The sequence below is a fragment of the Heptranchias perlo genome, unplaced genomic scaffold (assembly GCF_035084215.1).
Source record: "Heptranchias perlo isolate sHepPer1 unplaced genomic scaffold, sHepPer1.hap1 HAP1_SCAFFOLD_257, whole genome shotgun sequence".
Classification (NCBI taxonomy): domain Eukaryota; kingdom Metazoa; phylum Chordata; class Chondrichthyes; order Hexanchiformes; family Hexanchidae; genus Heptranchias; species Heptranchias perlo.
In genome coordinates this window covers 197,263-216,190 of record NW_027139269.1, presented here as the reverse complement: position 1 = coordinate 216,190, position 18,928 = coordinate 197,263, and the positions used below count along the sequence as shown (strand labels likewise).

General features: G+C 53.2%; 1 protein-coding gene across 1 annotated transcript in view; it reads right to left on the bottom strand.

Moving 5' to 3' along the window:
- LOC137310521 (tau-tubulin kinase 1-like) overlaps window positions 1-18,928 on the bottom strand; it is a 34,542-nt gene that overhangs the window by 14,612 nt on the left and 1,002 nt on the right. The window lies entirely within an intron of this gene.

Here is an 18,928-nt window from a genome sequence, read left to right as displayed (position 1 = left end):
CAGTGGGATTAGTTTGGGGATTGATACAGGGCTATGGGGAGAGAGCGGGGCAGTGGGATTAGTTTGGGATTGATACAGGGCTATGGGGAGAGAGTGGGGCAGTGGGATTAGTTTGGGATTGATACAGGGCTATGGGGAGAGAGTGGGGCAGTGGGATTAGTTTGGGATTGATACAGGGCTATGGGGAGAGAGCAGGGCAGTGGGATTAGTTTGGGGATTGATACAGGGCTATGGGGAGAGAGCAGGGCAGTGGGATTAGTGTGGGATTGATACAGGGCTATGGGGAGAGAGTGGGGCAGTGGGATTAGTTTGGGATTGATACAGGGCTATGGGGAGAGAGTGGGGCAGTGGGATTAGTTTGGGATTGATACAGGACTATGGGGAGAGAGTGGGGCAGTGGGATTAGTTTGGGGATCGATACAGGGCTATGGGGAGAGAGTGGGGCAGTGGGATTAGTTTGGGGATCGATACAGGGCTATGGGGAGAGAGCGGGGCAGTGGGATTAGTTTGGGGATTGATACAGGGCTATGGGGAGAGAGTGGGGCAGTGGGATTAGTTTGGGGATCGATACAGGGCTATGGGGAGAGAGCGGGGCAGTGGGATTAGTTTCGGGATTGATACAGGGCTGTGGGGAGAGAGTGGGGCAGTGGGATTAGTTTCGGGATTGATACAGGGCTATGGGGAGAGAGTAGGGCAGTGGGATTAGTGTGGGATTGATACAGGGCTATGGGGAGAGAGTGGGGCAGTGGGATTAGTTTCGGGATTGATACAGGGCTATGGGGAGAGAGTGGGGCAGTGGGATTAGTTTGGGATTGATACAGGGCTATGTGGAGAGAGTGGGGCAGTGGGATTAGTTTGGGATTGATACAGGGCTATGGGGAGAGAGTGGGGCAGTGGGATTAGTGTGGGATTGATACAGGGCTATGGGGAGAGAGCGGGGCAGTGGGATTAGTGTGGGATTGATACAGGGCTATGGGGAGAGAGTAGGGCAGTGGGATTAGTTTCGGGATTGATACAGGGCAATGGGGAGAGAGTGGGGCAGTGGGATTAGTTTGGGATTGATACAGGACTATGGGGAGAGAGTGGGGCAGTGGGATTAGTTTGGCGATTGATACAGGGCTATGGGGAGAGAGTGGGACAGTGGGATTAGTTTGGGGATTGATACAGGGCTATGGGGAGAGAGTGGGGCGGTGGGATTAGTGTGGGATTGATACAGGGCTATGGGGAGAGAGTGGGGCGGTGGGATTAGTTTGGGGATTGATACAGGGCTATGGGGAGAGAGTGGGGCGGTGGGATTAGTTTCGGGATTGATACAGGGCTATGGGGAGAGAGTGGGGCAGTGGGATTAGTGTGGGATTGATACAGGGCTATGGGGAGAGAGCGGGGCAGTGGGATTAGTTTGGGATTGATACAGGGCTATGGGGAGAGAGTGGGGCAGTGGGATTAGTTTGGGGATCGATACAGGGCTATGGGGAGAGAGTGGGGCAGTGGGATTAGTTTGGGGATCGATACAGGGCTATGGGGAGAGAGCGGGGCAGTGGGATTAGTTTGGGGATTGATACAGGGCTATGGGGAGAGAGTGGGGCAGTGGGATTAGTTTGGGGATCGATACAGGGCTATGGGGAGAGAGCGGGGCAGTGGGATTAGTTTCGGGATTGATACAGGGCTGTGGGGAGAGAGTGGGGCAGTGGGATTAGTTTCGGGATTGATACAGGGCTATGGGGAGAGAGTAGGGCAGTGGGATTAGTTTCGGGATTGATACAGGGCTATGGGGAGAGAGTGGGGCAGTGGGATTAGTTTGGGATTGATACAGGGCTATGAGGAGAGAGTGGGGCAGTGGGATTAGTTTGGGGATTGATACAGGGCTATGGGGAGAGAGTGGGGCAGTGGGATTAGTTTGGGGATTGATACAGGGCTATGGGGAGAGAGCAGGGCAGTGGGATTAGTTTGGGGATTGATACAGGGCTATGGGGAGAGAGCAGGGCAGTGGGATTAGTGTGGGATTGATACAGGGCTATGGGGAGAGAGTGGGGCAGTGGGATTAGTGTGGGATTGATACAGGGCTATGTGGAGAGAGTGGGGCAGTGGGATTAGTTTGGGATTGATACAGGGCTATGGGGAGAGAGTGGGGCAGTGGGATTAGTGTGGGATTGATACAGGGCTATGGGGAGAAAGTGGGGCAGTGGGATTAGTTTGGGGATTGATACAGGGCTATGGGGAGAGAGCGGGGCAGTGGGATTAGTTTGGGGATTGATACAGGGCTATGGGGAGAGAGCGGGGCAGTGGGATTAGTGTGGGATTGATACAGGGCTATGGGGAGAGAGTAGGGCAGTGGGATTAGTTTCGGGATTGATACAGGGCAATGGGGAGAGAGTGGGGCAGTGGGATTAGTTTGGGATTGATACAGGACTATGGGGAGAGAGTGGGGCAGTGGGATTAGTTTGGCGATTGATCCAGGGCTATGGGGAGAGAGTGGGACAGTGGGATTAGTTTGGGGATTGATACAGGGCTATGGGGAGAGAGTGGGGCGGTGGGATTAGTGTGGGATTGATACAGGGCTATGGGGAGAGAGTGGGGCGGTGGGATTAGTTTGGGGATTGATACAGGGCTATGGGGAGAGAGTGGGGCGGTGGGATTAGTTTCGGGATTGATACAGGGCTATGGGGAGAGAGTGGGGCGGTGGGATTAGTGTGGGATTGATACAGGGCTATGGGGAGAGAGCGGGGCAGTGGGATTAGTTTGGGATTGATACAGGGCTATGGGGAGAGAGTGGGCAGTGGGATTAGTTTCGGGATTGATACAGGGCTATGGGGAGAGAGTGGGGCAGTGGGATTAGTTTCGGGATTGATACAGGGCTATGGGGAGAGAGGGGGGCAGTGGGAATAGTTTTGGGATTGATACAGGGCTATGGGGAGAGAGCGGGGCAGTGGGAATAGTTTTGGGATTGATACAGGGCTATGGGGAGAGAGCAGGGCAGTGGGATTAGTTTGGGGATTGATACAGGGCTGTGGGGAGAGAGTGGGGCAGTGGGATTAGTTTGGGGATTGATACAGGGCTATGGGGAGAGAGTGGGGCAGTGGGATTAGTTTGGGGATTGATACAGGACTATGGGGAGAGAGTGGGGCAGTGGGATTAGTTTGGGGATTGATACAGGGCTATGGGGAGAGAGCGGGGCAGTGGGATTCGTGTGGGGATTGATACAGGGCTATGGGGAGAGAGCGGGGCAGTGGGATTAGTTTGGGATTGATACAGGGCTATGGGGAGAGAGTGGGGCGGTGGGATTAGTTTCGGGATTGATACAGGGCTATGGGGAGAGATGGTCGTGGATTGGGATTGGCCTCGGCCTCGTGAGGAGACAGTCCAGAGGCGAGGGGACGGGTGACCTTCCCCTGAGGTGGAATGTTCGTTGGATCAAATGACAACTCTACAAAGTGGCAAAAAAGTGAAAATATTGAGGGAGTATTGGTAAATGTTTATTATGTTGAGATATTGAAAAATATTGATCTTATTTTTAATTTTGGTGATTGTCACAAACACGCGAGGGGTGTGGAGTTGTTCTGATCTGGAATTCACTGCCTGAAAGGGCGGTGGAAGCAGATTCAATAATAACTTTCAAAAGTGAATTGGATAAATACTTGAAGGGAAAAAATTCACAGGGCCATGGGGAAAGAGCAGGGGAGTGGGACGAATTAGATTGATCTTTCAGAGAGTCATCACAGGCACGATCGGCCTTGGTTTAACGTCTCATCTGAAAGACGGCACCTCCAACAGTGCAGCACTCCCTCGGTACTGACCCTCCGACAGTGCAGCACTCCCTCGGTACTGACCCTCCGACAGTGCGGCGCTCCCTCGGTACTGACCCTCCGACAGTGCAGCGCTCCCTCGGTACTGACCCTCCGACAGTGCAGCGCTCCCTCAGTACTGACCCTCCGACAGTGCGGCGCTCCCTCGGTACTGACCCTCCGACAGTGCGGCGCTCCCTCAGTACTGACCCTCCGACAGTGCAGCGCTCCCTCAGGACTGACCCTCCGACAGTGCAGCGCTCCCTCAGTACTGACCCTCCGACAGTGCAGCGCTCCCTCAGTACTGCACTGAAGCGTCAGTTTGGATTATGGGCTCAAGTCTCTCCATTGAGGGATACAGAAAAATATTCATTATATTGAGAGATTATAAATCCCAGGGCAGGTACAGGGTTGGATACAGAGTAAAGCTCCCTCTACACTGTCCCATCAAAAACTCCCAGGGCAGGTACAGGGTTAGATACAGAGTAAAGCTCCCTCTACACTGTCCCATCAAACACTCCCAGGGCAGGTGCAGGGTTAGATACAGAGTAAAGCTCCCTCTACACTGTCCCATCAAACACTCCCAGGGCAGGTGCAGGGTTAGATGCAGAGTAAAGCTCCCTCTACACTATCCCATCAAACACTCCCAGGGCAGGTACAGGGTTAGATACAGAGTAAAGCTCCCTCCACACTGTCCCATCAAACACTCCCAGGGCAGGTACAGGGTTCGATACAGAGTAAAGCTCCCTCTACACTGTCCCGTCAAACACTCCCAGGGCAGGTACAGGGTGAGATGCAGAGTAAAGCTCCCTCTACACTGTCCCATCAAACACTCCCAGGGCAGGTACAGGGTTAGATGCAGAGTAAAGCTCCCTCTACACTGTCCCATCAAACACTCCCAGGGTCAGGTACAGGGTTAGATACAGAGTAAAGCTCCCTCTATACTGTCCCATCAAACACTCCCAGGGTCAGGTATAGGGTTAGATACAGAGTAAAGCTCCCTCTACACTGTCCCATCAAACACTCCCAGGGACAGGTACAGGGTTAGATACAGAGTAAAGCTCCCTCTACACTGTCCCATCAAACACTCCCAGGGACAGGTACAGGGTTAGATACAGAGTAAAGCTCCCTCTACACTGTCCCATCAAACACTCCCAGGGCAGGTACAGGGTTAGATACAGAGTAAAGCTCCCTCTACGCTGTTCTGACACTGTTTTAGTTTCGACCTCGGAGTGAGGTGGCAGATTGATGGGGAGGGTCACACTCTGGCCTCCTCCCAGTGCGTTGTGTGTTCCGATTGCTCCAAACTCATTTCAAATGCCGATTCATGTTCTGTTTCGTGCCCTCATGTGATCAAAACCACGACCCCCTGATCTGACCTGAACACGGAGTGTGAGAAGCCTTGGGCCCATCCCAAACACTGCACAGGGAGACATTGGATCATCCCCCACACTGTACAGGGAGACACTGGATCATCCCCCACACTGTACAGGGAGACACTGGATCATCCCCCACACTGTACTGGGAGACACTGGATCATCCCCCACACTGAACTGGGAGACACTGGATCATCCCCCACACTGAACTGGGAGACACTGGATCATCCCCCACACTGAACTGGGAGACACTGGATCATCCCCCACACTGAACTGGGAGACACTGGATCATCCCCCACACTGTACAGGGAGACACTGGATCATTCCCAACACTGAACTCGGAGACACTGGATCATCCCCAACACTGAACAGGGAGACACTGGATCATCCCCAACACTGAACAGGGAGACACTGGATCATCCCCAACACTGAACAGGGAGACACTGGATCATTCCCAACACTGAACTCGGAGACACTGGATCATCCCCAACACTGAACAGGGAGACACTGGATCATCCCCAACATTGAAGGGAGACACTGGATCATTCCCAACACTGAACTGGGAGACACTGGAAAATCCCGAACACTGAACTGGAAGACACTGGATCATCCCCAGCACTGAACAGGGAGACACTGGATCATCCCCAACAGTGAACTGGGAGACACTGGATCATCCTCAATAGTTAACAGGGAGACACTGGATCATCCCCAATACTGCACAGAGACACACTGGATCAGCCCCACACTGTACAGGGAGACACTGGATCATCCCCAACACTGAACAGGGAGACACTGGATCAGCCCCAACACTGAACTGGGAGACACTGGATCATCCAGTGGATCATTCATAGGTGGGACCTATCAGGGATGATAACAGTAACTTGTGTGTAGAAGCAGAGGATGTGGGTAGGGTTTTATATGAATATTTTGTCTCCGTATTCACAAAGGAAAGGGATGATCCGGAGGTAGTAGTTAAAGAGGAGAGGTGTGAAATATTGGATAAGGTAAACATAACGAGAGAGGAAGTACTGGAGGGACTGGAATCCTTGAAAGTTGATAAGTCACCAGGGCCGGATGGATTGTTTCCTGGGCTATTGAAGGAAGCCAGGGAGGAAATAGCGGATGCTCTGAGGATCATTTTCCAATCCTCACTCGATACAGGGGAGGTACCGGAGGACTGGAAAACTGCAAACGTAGTACCATTGTTTAAAAAGGGTACGAGGGAAAGGCTGAACAATTATAGGCCGGTCAGTCTTACCTCGGTGGTGGGCAAACTATTAGAATCAATACTGAGAGATAGGATAAACTGTCACTTGGAAAGGCATGGTTTAATCAGGGATAGTCAGCATGGATTTGTTCAGGGAAGGTCATGCCTTACAAATCTGATTGAATTGTTTGAGGAAGTGACAAGGAGGATTGATGAGGGTAGTGCAGTGGATGTTGTCTACATGGATTTTAGTAAGGCATTTGACAAGGTCCCTCATGGCAGACTGGTCAGAAAGGAAGTGGCTGCAGAGATAGTGGATGCATTGGTTGTAATCTTCCAGAATTCACTCGATTCTGGAAAGGTCCCAGCGGATTGGAAAACCGCAAACGTAACACCCCTATTCAAGAAGGGAGTGAGACAGAAAGTAGGTAACTATAGACCAGTTAGCCTAACATCTGTCATTGGGAAAATGCTAGAATCCATTATTAAGGAAGTAGTAGCAGGACATTTGGAGACTCATAATACAATCAAGGAGAGTCAACATGGTTTTATGAAGGGGAAATCATGTCTGACAAATTTATTAGAGTTCTTTGAGGAAGTAACGGGCAGGGTGGATAAAGGGGAACCAATGGATGCAGTATATTTGGATTTCCAAAAGGCATTCGAAAAGGTGCCACATAAAAGATTACTGCACAAGATAAGAGCTCATGGTGTTGGGGGTAATATACTGGCATGGATAGAGGATTGGCTAACTAACAGAAAACAAAGAGTCGGGATAAAAGGGTCATTTACAAAATGGCAATCTGTAACTAGTGGGGTGCCGCAGGGCTCAGTGCTGGGGCCTCAACTATTTACAATATATATCAATGACTTGGATGAAGGAACAGAGTGTCTTGTGGCCAAATTTGCCGATGATACAAAGATAGGTGGAAAAGCAAGTTGTCTGCAAAGGGATATTAACAGGTTAAGCGAATGGGCAAAGATTTGGCAGATGGAATATAATGTGGGAAAATGTGAAGTCATCCACTTTGGGAGGAAAAATAAAAAAGCAAAATATTATTTGAATGGAGAAATATTACAAAATGCTACGGTACAGAGGGATCTGGGTGTCCTCGTACATGAAACACAAAAAGTCAACATACAGGTGCAGCAGGTAATCCGGAAGGCAAACGGAATATTGGCCTTTATTTCTAGGGGGATGGAGTATAAAAGCAGGGAAGTCATGCTCCAACTGTACAGGGTGCTGGTGAGACCACACCTGGAGTACTGCGGACAGTTCTGGTGCCCTTATTTAAGGAAGGACATACTTGCATTGGAGGCAGTTCAGAGAAGGTTCACTAGGTTGATTCCGGGTATGGAAGGGTTGTCTTATGAGGAAAGATTGAACAGGTTGGGTCTATACTCATTGGAGTTTAGAAGAATGAGAGGAGATCTTATTGAAACATACAAGATTCTGAGGGGACTCGATAGGGTAGATGCTGAGAGGATGTTACCCCTCATGGGGGAATCTAAAACTAAGGGGGCATAGTCTCAGAATAAGGGGTCACCCGTTTAAGACGGAAATTAGGAGGAATTTCTTCTCCCAGAGGGTTGTGAATCTTTGGAATTCTTTACCCCAAAAAGCTGTGGAGGCTGAGTCATTGAATACATTCAAGGCTGAGTTAGAGAAATTTTTGATCAGCGAGGGAGTCAAAGGATATGGGGAAAGGGCGGGAAAGTGGAGTTGAGGTAAAAATCAGATCAGCCATGATCTCATTAAATGGCGGAGCAGGCTCGAAGGGCCGAATGGCCTACTCCTGCTCCTATCTCTGATGGTCTATTATCCCGAACATGGATCTGGCAGACACTGGATATCCCCAACACTGAACAGGGAGACACTGGATCATTCCCAACACTGCACAGGGAGACACTGGATCATCCCGAACACTGAACAGGGAGACACTGGATCATCCCCAACACTGAACAGGGAGACACTGGATCATCCCCAACACTGAACAGGGAGACACTGGATCATCCCCAACACTGCACAGGGAGACACTGGATCATCCCGAACACTGAACAGGGAGACACTGGATCATCCCCAACACTGAACAGGGAGACACTGGATCATTCCCAACACTGCACAGGGAGACACTGGATCATCCCGAACACTGAACAGGGAGACACTGGATCATCCCCAACACTGAACAGGGAGACACTGGATCATCCCCAACACTGAACAGGGAGACACTGGATCATTCCCAACACTGCACAGGGAGACACTGGATCATCCCCAACACTGAACTGGGAGACACTGGATCATCCCCAACACTGTACAGGGAGACACTGGATCATTCCCAACACTGCACAGGGAGACACTGGATCATCCCCAACACTGAACAGGGAGACACTGGATCATTCCCAACACTGCACAGGGAGACACTGGATCATTCCCAACACTGCACAGGGAGACACTGGATCATCCCGAACACTGAACAGGGAGACACTGGATCATCCCGAACACTGAACAGGGAGACACTGGATCATCCCCAACACTGAACAGGGAGACACTGGATCATCCCCAACACTGAACAGGGAGACACTGGATCATCCCCAACACTGAACAGGGAGACACTGGATCATTCCCAACACTGCACAGGGAGACACTGGATCATCCCCAACACTGAACTGGGAGACACTGGATCATCCCCAACAATGTACAGGGAGACACTGGATCATCCCCAACAATGTACAGGGAGACACTGGATCATCCCCAACACTGAACTGGGAGACACTGGATCATCCCCAACACTGAACAGGGAGACACTGGATCATCCCCAACACTGAACTGGGAGACACTGGATCATCCCCAACACTGTACAGGGAGACACTGGATCATCCCCAACACTGAACAGGGAGACACTGGATCATCCCCAACACTGAACAGGAGACACTGGATCATTCCCAACACTGCACAGGGAGACACTGGATCATCCCGAACACTGGATCATCCCCAACACTGAACAGGGAGACACTGGATCATCCCCAACACTGAACAGGGAGACACTGGATCATCCCCAACACTGAACAGGGAGACACTGGATCATCCCCAACACTGAACAGGGAGACACTGGATCATTCCCAACACTGCACAGGGAGACACTGGATCATCCCCAACACTGCACAGGGAGACACTGGATCATCCCCAACAATGTACAGGGAGACACTGGATCATCCCCAACAATGTACAGGGAGACACTGGATTATCCCCAACACTGTACAGGGAGACACTGGATCATCCCCAACACTGAACAGGGAGACACTGGATCATCCCCAACACTGAACATGGAGACACTGGATCATCCCCAACACTGAACAGGGAGACACTGGATCATCCCCAACAATGTACAGGGACACACTGGATCATTCCCAACACTGAACAGGGAGACACTGGATCATCCCCAACAATGTACAGGGAGACACTGGATCATCCCCAACAATGTACAGGGAGACACTGGATCATTCCCAACACTGAACAGGGAGACACTGGATCATCCCCAACACTGAACAGGGAGACACTGGATCATCCCCAACACTGAACATGGAGACACTGGATCATTCCCAACACTGAACAGGGAGACACTGGATCATCCCCAACAATGCACAGGGAGACACTGGATCATCCCCAACAATGTACAGGGGCACACTGGATCATCCCCAACAATGTACAGGGGCACACTGGATCATCCCCAACACTGAACTGGGAGACACTGGATCATCCCCAACAATGTACAGGGAGACACTGGATCATCCCCAACACTGAACAGGGAGACACTGGATCATCCCCAATACTGTACAGGGAGACACTGGATCATCCCCAACAATGTACAGGGAGACACTGGATCATCCCCAACAATGTACAGGGAGACACTGGATCATCCCCAACACTGTACAGGGAGACACTGGATCATCCCCAACACTGAACAGGGAGACACTGGATCATCCCCAACACTGAACAGGGAGACACTGGATCATCCCCAACACTGAACAGGGAGAAACTGGATCATCCCCAACACTGAACAGGGAGACACTGGATCATCCCCAACACTGAACAGGGAGACACTGGATCATCCCCAACACTGAACTGGGAGACACTGGATCATCCCCAACACTGAACAGGGAGACACTGGATCATCCCCAACACTGAACAGGGAGACACTGGATCATCCCCAACACTGAACAGGGAGACACTGGATCATCCCCAACACTGAACAGGGAGACACTGGATCATCCCCAACAATGTACAGGGAGACACGATCATCCCCAACACTGAACTGGGAGACACTGGATCATCCCCAACACTGAACAGGGAGACACTGGATCATCCCCAACACTGAACTGGGAGACACTGGATCATCCCCAACACTGTACAGGGAGACACTGGATCATCCCCAACACTGAACAGGGAGACACTGGATCATCCCCAACACTGAACAGGAGACACTGGATCATTCCCAACACTGCACAGGGAGACACTGGATCATCCCCAACACTGAACAGGGAGACACTGGATCATCCCCAACACTGAACAGGGAGACACTGGATCATCCCCAACACTGAACAGGGAGACACTGGATCATCCCCAACACTGAACAGGGAGACACTGGATCATTCCCAACACTGCACAGGGAGACACTGGATCATCCCCAACACTGCACAGGGAGACACTGGATCATCCCCAACAATGTACAGGGAGACACTGGATCATCCCCAACAATGTACAGGGAGACACTGGATTATCCCCAACACTGTACAGGGAGACACTGGATCATCCCCAACACTGAACAGGGAGACACTGGATCATCCCCAACACTGAACAGGGAGACACTGGATCATCCCCAACACTGAACATGGAGACACTGGATCATCCCCAACACTGAACAGGGAGACACTGGATCATCCCCAACAATGTACAGGGACACACTGGATCATTCCCAACACTGAACAGGGAGACACTGGATCATCCCCAACAATGTACAGGGAGACACTGGATCATCCCCAACAATGTACAGGGAGACACTGGATCATTCCCAACACTGAACAGGGAGACACTGGATCATCCCCAACACTGAACAGGGAGACACTGGATCATTCCCAACACTGCACAGGGAGACACTGGATCATTCCCAACACTGAACAGGGAGACACTGGATCATCCCCAACAATGTACAGGGACACACTGGATCATTCCCAACACTGAACAGGGAGACACTGGATCATCCCCAACAATGCACAGGGAGACACTGGATCATCCCCAACAATGTACAGGGGCACACTGGATCATCCCCAACAATGTACAGGGAGACACTGGATCATCCCCAACAATGTACAGGGAGACACTGGATCATCCCCAACAATGTACAGGGAGACACTGGATCATCCCCAACACTGAACAGGGAGACACTGGATCATCCCCAATACTGTACAGGGAGACACTGGATCATCCCCAACAATGTACAGGGAGACACTGGATCATCCCCAACAATGTACAGGGAGACACTGGATCATCCCCAACACTGTACAGGGAGACACTGGATCATCCCCAACACTGAACAGGGAGACACTGGATCATCCCCAACACTGAACAGGGAGACACTGGATCATCCCCAACACTGAACAGGGAGAAACTGGATCATCCCCAACACTGAACAGGGAGACACTGGATCATCCCCAACACTGAACAGGGAGACACTGGATCATCCCCAACACTGAACTGGGAGACACTGGATCATCCCCAACACTGAACAGGGAGACACTGGATCATCCCCAACACTGAACAGGGAGACACTGGATCATCCCCAACACTGAACAGGGAGACACTGGATCATCCCCAACACTGAACAGGGAGACACTGGATCATCCCCAACACTGAACTGGGAGACACTGGATCATCCCCAACACTGAACTGGGAGACACTGGATCATCCCCAACACTGAACTGGGAGACACTGGATCATCCCCAACGCTGTACAGGGAGACACTGGATCATCCCCAACACTGAACAGGGAGACACTGGATCATCCCCAACACTGAACTGGGAGACACTGGATCATCCCCAACACTGAACAGGGAGACACTGGATCATCCCCAACACTGAACAGGGAGACACTGGATCATCCCCAACACTGAACAGGGAGACACTGGATCATCCCCAACACTGAACAGGGAGACACTGGATCATCCCCAACACTGAACAGGGAGACACTGGATCATCCCCAACACTGAACTGGGAGACACTGGATCATCCCCAACACTGAACTGGGAGACACTGGATCATCCCCAACACTGAACTGGGAGACACTGGATCATCCCCAACACTGAACTGGGAGACACTGGATCATCCCCAACGCTGTACAGGGAGACACTGGATCATCCCCACAGTGTACAGGGAGACACTGGATCATCCCCAACACTGTACAGGGAGACACTGGATCATCCCCAACACTGTACAGGGAGACACTGGACCCACCCTATGTTGCTGTGCACCCCTGTGTAAGAGCATATGAAATAGGAGCAGGAGCAGGCCATTCGGCCCCTCGATCCTGCTCCGCCATTCAATCAGATCATGGCTGATCTTCAACCTCAACTCCAATTTCCCGCCCGATCCCCATATCCCTTGATTCCCCTGGAGTCCAAAAATCTGTCGATCTCAGCCCTGAATATACTCAATGACTCAGCATCCACAGCCCTCTGGGGTGGAGAATTCCAAAGATTCACAACCCTCTGAGTGAAGAAATTCCTCCTCATCTCAGTCCTAAATGGCCGACCCCTTATCCTGAGACTATGCCCTCTCGTTATAGAATCATAGAATCAGAGAAGTTACAACATGGAAACAGGCCCTTCGGCCCAACATGTCCATGTCGCCCAGTTTATACCACTCAGCTAGTCCCAGTTGCCTGCACTTGGCCCATATCCCTCTATACCCATCTTACCCATGTAACTGTCCAAATGCTTTTTAAAAGACAAAATTGTACCCGCCTCTACTACTGCCTCTGGCAGCTCGTTCCAGACACTCACCACCCTTTGAGTGAAAAAATTGCCTCTCTGGACCCTTTTGTATCTCTCCCCTCTCACCTTAAATCTATGCCCCCTCGTTATAGACTCCCCTACCTTTGGGAAAAGATTTTGACTATCGACCTTATCTATGCCCCTCATTATTTTATAGACTTCTATAAGATCACCCCTTAACCTCCTACTCTCCAGGGAAAAAAGTCCCAGTCTGTCGAACCTCTCCCTGTAAGTCAAACCATCAAGTCCCGGTAGCATCCTAGTAAATCTTTTCTGCACTCTTTCTAGTTTAATAATATCCTTTCTATAATAGGGTGACCAGAACTGTACACAGTACTCCAAGTGTGGCCTCACCAATGCCCTGTACATCTTCAACAAGACATCCCAACTCCTGTATTCAATGTTCTGACCAATGAAACCAAGCATGCCGAATGCCTTCTTCACCACCCTATCCACCTGTGACTCCACTTTCAAGGAGCTATGAATCTGTACTCCTAGATCTCTTTGTTCTATAACTCTCCCCAACGCCCTACCATTAACGGAGTAGGTCCTGGCCCGATTCGATCTACCAAAATGCATCACCTCACATTTATCTAAATTAAACTCCATCTGCCATTCATCGGCCCACTGGCCCAATTGATCAAGATCCCGTTGCAATCCTAGATAACCTTCTTCACTGTCCACAATGCCACCAATCTTGGTGTCATCTGCAAACTTACTAACCATGCCTCCTAAATTCTCATCCAAATCATTAATATAAATAACAAATAACAGCGGACCCAGCACCGATCCCTGAGGCACACCGCTGGACACAGGCATCCAGTTTGAAAAACAACCCTCTACAACCACCCTCTGTCTTCTGTCGTCAAGCCAATGTTGTATCCAATTGGCTACCTCACCTTGGATCCCATGAGATTTAACCTTATGTAACAACCTACCATGCGGTACCTTGTCAAAGGCTTTGCTGAAGTCCATGTAGACCACGTCTACTGCACAGCCCTCATCTATCTTCTTGGTTACCCCTTCAAAAAACTCAATCAAATTCGTGAGACATGATTTTCCTCTCACAAAACCATGCTGACTGTTCCTGATCAGTCCCTGCCTCTCCAAATGCCTGTAGATCCTGTCCCTCAGAATACCCTCTAACAACTTACCCACTACAGATGTCAGGCTCACTGGTCTGTAGTTCCCAGGCTTTTCCCTGCCGCCCTTCTTAAACAAAGGCACAACATTTGCTACCCTCCAATCTTCAGGCACCTCACCTGTAGCGGTGGATGATTCAAATATCTCTGCTAGGGGACCCGCAATTTCCTCCCTAACCTCCCATAATGTCCTGGGATACATTTCATCAGGTCCCGGTGATTTATCTACCTTGATGCGCGTTAAGACTTCCAGCACCTCCCTCTCTGTAATATGTACACTCCTCAAGACATCACTATTTATTTCCCCAAGTTCCCTAACATCCATGCCTTTCTCAACCGTAAATACCGATGTGAAATATTCATTCAGGATCTCACCCATTTCTTGTGGTTCCGCACATAGATGACCTTGTTGATCCTTAAGAGGCCCTACTCTCTCCCTAGTTACCCTTTTGCCCTTTATGTATTTGTAGAAGCTCTTTGGATTCACCTTTGCCTGATCTGCCAAAGCAATCTCATATCCCCTTTTTGCCCTCCTGATTTCTCTCTTAACTTTACTCCGGCAATCTCTATACTCTTCAAGGGATCTAGAAGTTCTAGACTCTCCAGCCAAGGGGAAACAATCTCTCAGCATCTACCCTGTCAAGCCCCCTCAGAATCTTATATGTTTCAATGAGATCACCTCTCATTCTTCTAAACTCCAGAGAGTATAGGCCCATTCTACTCAATCTCTCCTCATAGGACAACCCTCTCATCCCAGGAATCAATCTCGTGAACCTTCTCTGCACTCCCTCCAAGGCAAGTATATCCTTCCTTAGATAAGGAGACTAAAACTGTACACAGTACTCCAGGTGAGGTCTCACCAAAGCCCTGAACAATTGCAGCAAGTGTTCCTCACTCTTGTACTCCAACCCCCTTGCAATAAAGGCTAATAAGGCATCCAAGAGCCGACAAAAGCAAGAATCATAGAAAGATTACAGCACAGAAGGAGGCCATTCGGCCCATCGAATCCGTGCCGGCTCTCTGTAAGATCAATCCAGCTAGTCCCACTCCCCCGCCCTTTCCCCGTAGCACTGCAATTTTTTTCCTTTCAAGTACTTATCCAGTTCCCTTTTGAAGGCCATGATTGAATCTGCCTCCACCACCCCCTCGGGCAGTGCATTCCAGATCCTAAACACTCGCTGGGTAAAAAAGTTTCTCCTCATGTCACCTTTGGTTCTTTTGCCAATCACCTTAAATCTGTGTCCTCTGGTCCTTGACCCTTCCACCAATGGGAACAGTTTCTGTCTATCTAGTCTGTCTGGAAATGTAAGGAATCTTACAACACCAGGTTATAGTCCAACAGCTTTATTTGAAATCACAAGCTTTCGGAGCTTTGCTCCTTCGTCCTTTGGACCTGACGAAGGAGAAAGCTCCGAAAGCTTGTGATTTTCAAATAAAGCTGTTGGACTATAACCTGGTGTTGTAAGATTCCTTACATTTGTCAACCCCAGTCCATCACCGGCATCTCCACATCATGTCAAGAAGAGGGAGGAGCTGCATGGTGTCCTGCTTCCCTATTCTTAAAAATTCCTTCTGGGGATGTGGTCGTTGCTGGGAAGGCCGGCATTTACTGTCCGTCCCCAGCTGCCCTGAGAAGGTTGTGGTGAGCCGCCTTCTTGAACTGATAGTGTTGTGCGAAGTGACTTGCTGGGCCCCCTTCAGAGGGCAGTTAAGAGTCAATCCCGTTGGTGTGGGGTCTGGAGCCACATATAGGCCCAGACCGGGTAGGACGGCAGGTTTCCTTCCCTAAAGGACATTAATGAACCAGTTGGGTTTTTACGACAATCCGACAGTTTCACGGTCACTTTTACTGAGAGCAACTTTTTATTAACCGATTTCTTCAACTGAATTCAAATTCTCAAACGGCCCGGGTGGGATTTGAACTCTCGTTCTCTGGTCACTGGTCCCCGGTCTCTGGGTCACTGGTCCCCGTCCCTGGGTCACTGGTCCCGGGTCCCTGGTGTCACTGGTCCCGGTCCCTGGGTCACTGGTCCCGGTCCCTGGGTCACTGGTCCAGTAACATACCCAGTCCCCGTCCCCCCGAGCCTCACTGTGAGTGTAGGTTTGTGTGTGTCCGGTCTTCTCTTTTTGACCCCCGTGTTATCAAGGTGACCAATCAGACTGTCCAGTTGCACAAAGCCCCCAGCACTTGATTTGTTAATACAATTGCATGATGGAACAATCCTTCGGACAGAAAGGAGACGGGGAGGTTTATCAGGGCCTGTGTGGGTGGCACTGACACACAGACTGGGAGGAGGGACCGATTGAGGAGGGAGGAGGGGGGGAGAGGAGGAGGAGGAGGAGGAGGAGGAGGAGGAGGGGAGGAGGGAGAGGAGGGAAGGAGGAGTGGAGGGGAAGGAGGGGAGAGGAGGGAAGGAGGAGTGGAGGGGAAGGAGGAGTGGAGGGGAAGGAGGAGTGGAGGGGAAGGAGGAGAGGAGGGGAGGAGGGGGAGAGGAGGGGAAGGAGGGGAGAGGAGGGGAAGGAGGGGGAGAGGAGGAGGGGGAGGGGGAGGAGGGAGGAGGAGGAGGAGGGGGGAGGAGGGGAGGAGGAGGAGGGGAGAGGAGGGAAGGAGGAGAGGAGGGGAAGGAGGGGAAGGAGGGGGAGAGGAGAGGGGGAGGAGAGGGGGAGAGGAGAGGGGGGGGAGGAGAGGGGGAGGGAGAGGGGGGAGAGGAGAGGGGAGGAGAAGAGGGGAGGAGGAGAGGGGGAGGAGGAGAGGGGGAGGAGAGGAGGAGGAGGAGAGGGGGAGGAGAAGGAGGAGGAGAGGGGGAGGAGAGACGGGGAGAGGGGAGGAGGACGGGGAGGAGAGGGGGAGGAGAAGGGGAGGAGAAGGAGGAGAGGGGGAGGACGGGAGAGGGGGAGGACGGGGAGAGGGGGAGGACGGGGAGAGGGGGAGGACGGGGAGAGGGGAGGACGGGGAGAGGGGGAGGACGGGGAGAGGGGAGGACGGGGAGAGGGGGAGGACGGGGAGAGGGGGAGGACGGGGAGAGGGGGAGGACGGGAGAGGGGAGGAGGGGAGAGGGGGAGGAGGGGAGAGGGGAGGAGGGGGAGAGGGAGGAGGGGAGAGGGGGAGAGGGGGAGGAGGGGGAGAGGGGGAGAGGGGGAGAGGGGGAGGAGGGGGAGAGGGGGAGGAGGGGGAGAGGGGGAGGAGGGGAAGAGGGGGAGGGGAGGGGGGAGGAGGGGAGAGGGGGAGGAGGGAGGAGGAGGGGGAGGGAGGAGGGAGAGGGGGAGGAGGGGGAGAGGGGAGGGAGGAGGGGAGGAGGGGGAGAGGGGAGGAGGGAGGAGGGGAGGAGGGAGGAGGGAGGGGAGAGAGGGGAGGAGGGAGGAGGAGGGGAGGGAGGAGGGAGGAGGGAGAGAGGGGAGGAGGGAGGAGGAGGGGAGGAGGGAGGAGTGAGGGGAGGAGGGAGGAGTGAGGGAGTGAGGGGAGGAGTGAGGGGAGGAGGGAGAGTGAGGGAGGAGGGAGGGGAGAGGGGAGGAGGGGGGGAGAGGGGAGGAGTGAGGGGAGGAGTGAGGGGAGAGGGGAGGAGGGAGGGGAGAGGGGAGGAGTGAGGGAGGAGGGGAGGAGGAGGGGAGGAGGGGGGAGGAGGGGAGAGTGAGGAGGAGGGAGGAGTGAGGGGAGGAGGGGAGGAGTGAGGGGAGAGGGAGGAGTGTGAGGGGGAGGGCGAGGGGAGGAGGGGAGGAGTGAGGGGAGGAGGGGAGGAGGAGGGGAGGAGGGGAGGCAGGCGGCGAGGCGGGGAGGCGTGAGGACTAATCACCAAGGCACGGAGAGGCCTCCTTCGCCAGGTCCCCTCCCCCCGCCAGCCGGCGGAGTCCCCCCCCCCGCCAGCCCCGGCCCCTCCCCCAGGCCCCTCCCCCCGGCCAGCCCGGCCCCCTCCCCCCCCCGCCAGCCCGGTCCCCTCCCCCCCCGCCAGCCCGGGCCCGGCCCCTCGCCGCCAGCCGGCCCCTCCCCCCGCCAGCCCGGCCCGCCCAGCCGGCCCCCTCCCCCCCCCCGCCAGCCCGCGGCCCCCTCCCCCCCGCCAGCCCCGGCCCCCTCCCCCCCCGCCAGCCCGGCCCCCTCCCCGCCCACCGGGCCCCCTCCCCCCGCCGCCCCGGCCCCCTCCCCCCACCGCCTCAGCCCGGCCCTGCCCGGCTCCCCTCCCCCCGCCAGCCCGGTCCCCTCCCCCCGCCAGCCCGGTCCCTCCCCCCGCCAGCCCCGGCCGTGCCCCCCCCGCCAGCCCGGCCGTGCCCCCCGCCAGCCCGGCCCATCCCCCGCCAGCCCCGGCCGTGCCCGGCCCCCCTCCCCCCCCGCCAGTGCCCGGTCGACTCCTCGAGTTTTGGGGCTGGTGAGGGGACTGGTGGA